Source organism: Bombus pyrosoma, linkage group LG6, assembly GCF_014825855.1.
Source record: "Bombus pyrosoma isolate SC7728 linkage group LG6, ASM1482585v1, whole genome shotgun sequence".
NCBI lineage: Eukaryota > Metazoa > Arthropoda > Insecta > Hymenoptera > Apidae > Bombus > Bombus pyrosoma.
In genome coordinates this window covers 2,042,540-2,048,577 of record NC_057775.1, presented here as the reverse complement: position 1 = coordinate 2,048,577, position 6,038 = coordinate 2,042,540, and positions in this window count along the sequence as shown.

Genomic DNA, 6,038 nt, shown 5'->3' with positions numbered 1-6,038 from the left:
AACACGAATTTCAAAAACTGGTTGAACAACTGCGAGTTCAACTGCAAAACCTACACGTCTCATCGGAAAACATTTCCCCAATTTTGTATCAGCTATATCACCAAAAGTAAATCCACTTCGAAGATGCGTCGTCTGTTCAAAAAATGAAATTCGTTAGGAGTCGCGGTACTGGTGCTTCGCTTGTGAAATCTTACTTTGTTTGGTATCTTGTTTCGAAAAATATCACACTGAAAAGACTAATTGAATTTCTTATATTTCTTTTTTATTTTTCTTGTTTATTAATTTTATTATTTCGTTGCAACTTTGAAATATTCTATAACAATAATTTCTTCAACAATGAATTGTTAATTTTTTCGAATAAAAATGTAAGCCATCATCATCCTGCCTTAATTTTGATGTAAAATTTATAATAGTAGCATTTGCCCTGCGTTTGACGTGTACACTCGTCATCGCTTGATTTTATTTACGCAGCCTATGACAGATTTCTAGAACTAAATTCTGCAGTTAATTGATTAAAGTGGTCTCATTAACAATAAAGTGACCACCAAAAGTACATAATTGGTAATTATATATTTACAAGATTAAGTGGTTCTCGTTTATGTGGAATCGAATAAGCCAATCTGTTGAAAAAACTCTAACGCGTTATAAATACTTTTAGAATCATTCAAGTTAGCAAGTACAGTATTACAAATTCAAATCTCCCATATTAAATGGTAAATATCCGAATTATCGCAACATCAATTTGCAACTGTCAATGTCAGTGTACAGTGTATGTAACATGTTACAGTTTATGAAGCGTAAAACCTCTTAAACGACCACAAACTTATCGTAAATACCGAAAATGCCTGTTTCGCTTGGAGCTTATCGAACGAAGCGCAACAAACATCCAGCGGTATAAATTGGCGTTGATCGTGGTCTCTCGAAGCAACGGGGCGAGATATCATTCCGGAAGATGCGGCAAGTCGCCGATAGGATAAATTCGCACGGACATCCTTAAGGGCACACCGGAGAATCGGGCGGATACCGAAGATACATGTAGACGGTAATATCCTGCCACAAGAGGCATCCCGTTGTGCACTACTTCCGGCGCGGTTGAACGCACGGTCACGGGCATACCGCTATAATTTATCTGAAGGCAAAACAGGTGCTTTACGACCATGAACTGTCCCTTCTCTCTGTGTCTCGCTCTTTTTACCTTGCGATGAAAATTTATAGACGCCCCACGGAGTCTCAACAGGGGCGCGAGCGTGAAATAATTCTTACGGAAATTGGAAGAGACTTGGAATAGACTATGAGATAAAATTCGAGCGAATGGATCATGAAGATTTATGCCAAACACGGTAAGTTGTAATTTTGTGGCGACTAGTATCGGTAATGGGTGCTTAAGCGTTCTCGAGTGGATTTGCCATGAGGTTAATTTACTGTAATGTTTGCGGAAGATTAATTCGAAACAATATTTTGCGCGGAGGTCTTTTCGCGAGTGGGGACTTGCGATCGATGGAGCTTTCGTTTTGTTACGAAGTTTGATACAATTAGAAATTGGATCTTGTTTCAATCATTTCAAGGAAATATATGATATGTGTATAAAATTAGATATACACGGTGCATTCTTTATCTTGAATTGCTTGATGTATTGATACGAAAGATCGTATCAGAAGACAAAGTTCATTTATTTAAAATATCCTACAAAACATTATGAGCATTATAAGATATTTATTTCTGTCTGTGATTGATATAACCGCGTGGCATTATTTGTAACGGAAGATTAATTAGTAAAAAAGTATACTTAAGTGGGAAAGGTGATGGAAATAAATGAGATTATTCACGACTGATTAATTCGGTCACGGTTGCTGAAAACCATAAATAGGAACTTTACACATTTTGGTTTGTAACAAACACATGCCGTTCCGCTGCAGTGGCAATAGCGTTAATTACTGTAATTCGCGCGTAAAGTAATTTCAATTATGCACGGCACGAGCAGAAATTACGATTTCGATCATTGAAGATCAAATATGTGGAATATACTAAATAAAACAATGATAAGGAAGATAATAACATAAATATTTACGAATGCATTCTACCGTTTAAAAGTGTTTGGTCATTTTGAGAAAATGTAATTTAATTATAAAATTAAGGATAAATCGACTTGCATTGATTTTATTCTCTACTATCGTCATAGTTATGTATAACATTATGACGCTATTAAATTAAATATTTTTGATTAATATGTAGCAATACAACTGTCGTTTGTAATTGTCAAACCATATAGAAGAAACATTCAACTATAAAGAATTAATTTTTATTACAAGTGTGTCTTCTTTCATTATAGTTCGCAGTAATTAATTCAATGACGCTTTTCAAATTTCATAGAAGTTATGCTAATTGAAAAGTTTAATTGTTTGCAGTAAACACATGAAGTATGGAGAGTACTTCCTAAAACATTTAACCAAATTACGGCCATTAAAACTCCTATTCCTCAGTCCCTAAATTATCGAAATTCAAGGTTGTACGAATGTTTCGCCACGGTTGGAATAGTCTGACCTCAGCTTGAAGGACCTCAACTCCTTTGAATCGCAATAAATTACAAATTTCCATTAATCAAGACACAATTAGAAACTACCATTATCGAGGACCAAATATCTGACAGGCAGAAACAATAATTTTTAATTATTCTTCATTTCCAATTGAAGAATGAAGAGGAATGAAGAACGAAGGACGAGAGATATCATAATAGAGTTTTATTGAGAAAAATCAAATGTTAATACTTTCATTCAACGTGCAATTCAATATTTATCGGAAACGATGTAAATAGCGCAAGACAAGAATTTCGATTAATAAATTAGAGACATTCTGTACAATAATCGAAGGCGCATTCTGAATGATCGATTGATGCACGATCACGGCTTGTTTACATAACTCAGCTTCCCATTAACACCATCCCAGGCGAGAGTTGTGTAATCCGTGGGCTCAGGCAGCAAGCAGAATAATTGTCAGAATTAGGAAGCGTGTCACCGCACGCTCACCTGTTAATTGGTTTATACGTATGAATTCATCCCTTTGATTCTCATTCGAAAACAATGAGGCTTAAGCACAATAATATTTAGAGCAATTTATACGCCACATATCAATGACATATCAACAGCTGACAGTTTGATTTTTATTAATTCATAATTGATATTGGCATGTACGAAACTCTAGAAATGTTTATTTTTCAGATTATCTCGAAAATACGCATCGTCAGATGTTAATCAACACTCTGTATCAATGTTGATACTATGAACGAATGTATAATTTAATGACTACTGGTATACATCCAACAGCTGACGAAAGTATCCGAACATATTATGTGCCTTGTACAAAATATTTTGGAATTTCGAATTTCTTTGGCACTGTAACGAGACTGTACATCCACTGTCACCGCTATATTGAATATATAAGAAAACACGTCTGAAATACATATACAATGATTCGTGAAAATATCCGAACGCTCTGAAACTTTTTATGTACATATTATACAAAACATTTCGAAATTTCATTAGAACTGCGATGACATTTGACTATTGTATTTATATTGGTGAAATTTGAAACCGATCTGAAAATGTATGTACAAGTTGTAAGATATTTATTGGAAACATATACTTTGCAAAGATCATCAAAGTATCTGAGCAGTAAATTAATTATTCACAATGTCAATAAGATGTACATATGTTTTGTAACTTCTATACACATTTTCCAATTGATTTCAAATTTTACCATTTCAATCGCTACAGTCGTGACACGTTAATGAAATTCCAGAAACATTCGTATAATCCACGTAATATATTCATTTGTAAGAAAATTCTCTGGTATACAGAAATTACGCGATATTCAGTACAAGTTCATGTATATTTTGCAGAGATTATCACACTTTTCTGCTAAAATCTTCCTATAATTCACAATTCTTCCCCTTTTCAACCCGTAAAACGCCTGAAAAGAGAAAAGAGAAAAGTAGAGAAAGCGCTTGAAACTCGCACAAGTTCTAGTCAGTGACAAATCATCGCGTTCGATCATCCGTTCTCGATCGCGAAACGAGTGATATTAATAGCCGTAATTTTAAATCGACGCGGTCGAACTGTTCTTCGTGCGATTCACGTGTGTTAGTCCCATTAATTCAAGGACTCACCGGCTCTTAGGAGTAACTATCGCGACTCGCTCCAGCTTTTAATTGCTCTACCGGAATTGCATCGGTCACCGTTTACGACTCGTATTCAATTACTCTTCGCGCAATCTTCCCTTTTGTCGCCGCGTGCTTCTCCGAATCATTTTGTATTGCCCAATTAATGCGCCAGCTCAGCAACCGGTTAAAAGGATGCACTGCTCAAATAATTGAAACGACACGTGTAGTATCATCACTTAGTATTGGTGTATATATATATGTGTACTCATGTTTTCTCGAGGAAAATTTCCAAAAATCATCACGAGCAGAAAGAAGCCTTAAGGATTATTGAGAAACTTTCTCGATTAACGATATGATTGCTTTGTCTTGCGAACAGTTTTCAAGCAGCCTGAGACCGTTAGTAGCGGTTAAAAAGAAATTCGAGGAAAAAGGAACAAAAGGCGAAGAAAAAACAAAGGACTTCCCAACAAAGCTTTGTCATTCGGCCATGGTGTGTTTTTTGCGGACGACTTTTATAAATTATCCTTTGTTCGTCGCGTGTCAGACTTTCCTCGTTTCTCCAGCCACGGTTTTTTCGCTGGATTTCTCTTCTAACAGAAAAACGTACTAGCTTCTTGTCCGTTCTTGTGGAACCTTTTTTCCGAGCTACGACACTGAATGTTTCCGTTTTGTTTCTTCGGTTGCGTTTCTCTCGGACACGCCGGTCAATTTGTCGTACGATTATTTAAACAAGCCACTACGACATTTTTCTTGCCTGCTAGGTAGCTACACGGAACTAATCGCATATTTCATATTTTTCTTGAACAAGGTAAAGGACTTGTGCTCTTTGAAAATAAATTATTTACAATTATCTATACAGGGATTCTTATAGGAAGACAGAGTTATACAAGATGTTTCTCGCAATTGGACCAAGTTATATAATTAACCTTCGTGAGTGGATCATGGTATGTAATTAACCCTCATGAGTGGACCAAGCTATGTAATTAACGCTTATGAGTGAAACGCTCAAATCGATTATAACAGCATAACACTCAATTAGTGACTTCACCGTTCTGATGGAAGATTTTAAATATATATCCTTTAAGGCTTTTTTTGAATATTTCCACTTTCTGAATTCTGAAATGTCAAGATCACACCTAGGGTAGCGATTACAGCTGGGCAGTGCAATGTTGCGGACCATTCCAGCGTAAGTGGCTTTATCGATTCACCACGCGACGTAGCTGAAAATTTCCCAAGCTGCACAGTTCACCTGTCACAGGTTACACGTGCGAACGACACCATTCAAGCTTACGCTTTTCCTCACTCGTCGACCGCGTTTGTATCGGCATTTTCACCTGTTGATAAACCTGTTGATAACACGGACACGACCGTCCGATTTGACCGGCTACTCGTACGCGTTATTACGCAAGAATCCTTTGTACACCATCGCTTTTCTCTGGTTCGCGTGCTGGAACAATGGGTGTCGATGTCGTATACCACCGCAAATGTGGCAAGGAAACCGCGACAACGATTCACCGTCGGATTACTCGGTGAATTTGCATGTATTGTTCACGGAGGTGGAACTAAAATTTCGTATCGTGTCGTCTAAGCGGACGCTGCTATTCCTCTTCCGCGTGTTCACCATCATCGCATTTCCTCGTATTGTTCTCCGTTGAAGCGAACATTCCAACATATATCGTGTTAGTCGGAAATAGCTTCCTAGTCCTCTTTACATGGTTTTATCTTCTTTTACAATTTGTTGATTTAATTTCTTAATAATGACAGAGAAATTCGTCGATTGTACCGATCTACCGTGACGTGCGAGCTTGAACGCTGGTCAATTTAATATATAAATAATTTCCAATTAATCTTAATTTAATTGTGATTGATTTTACATATTTTT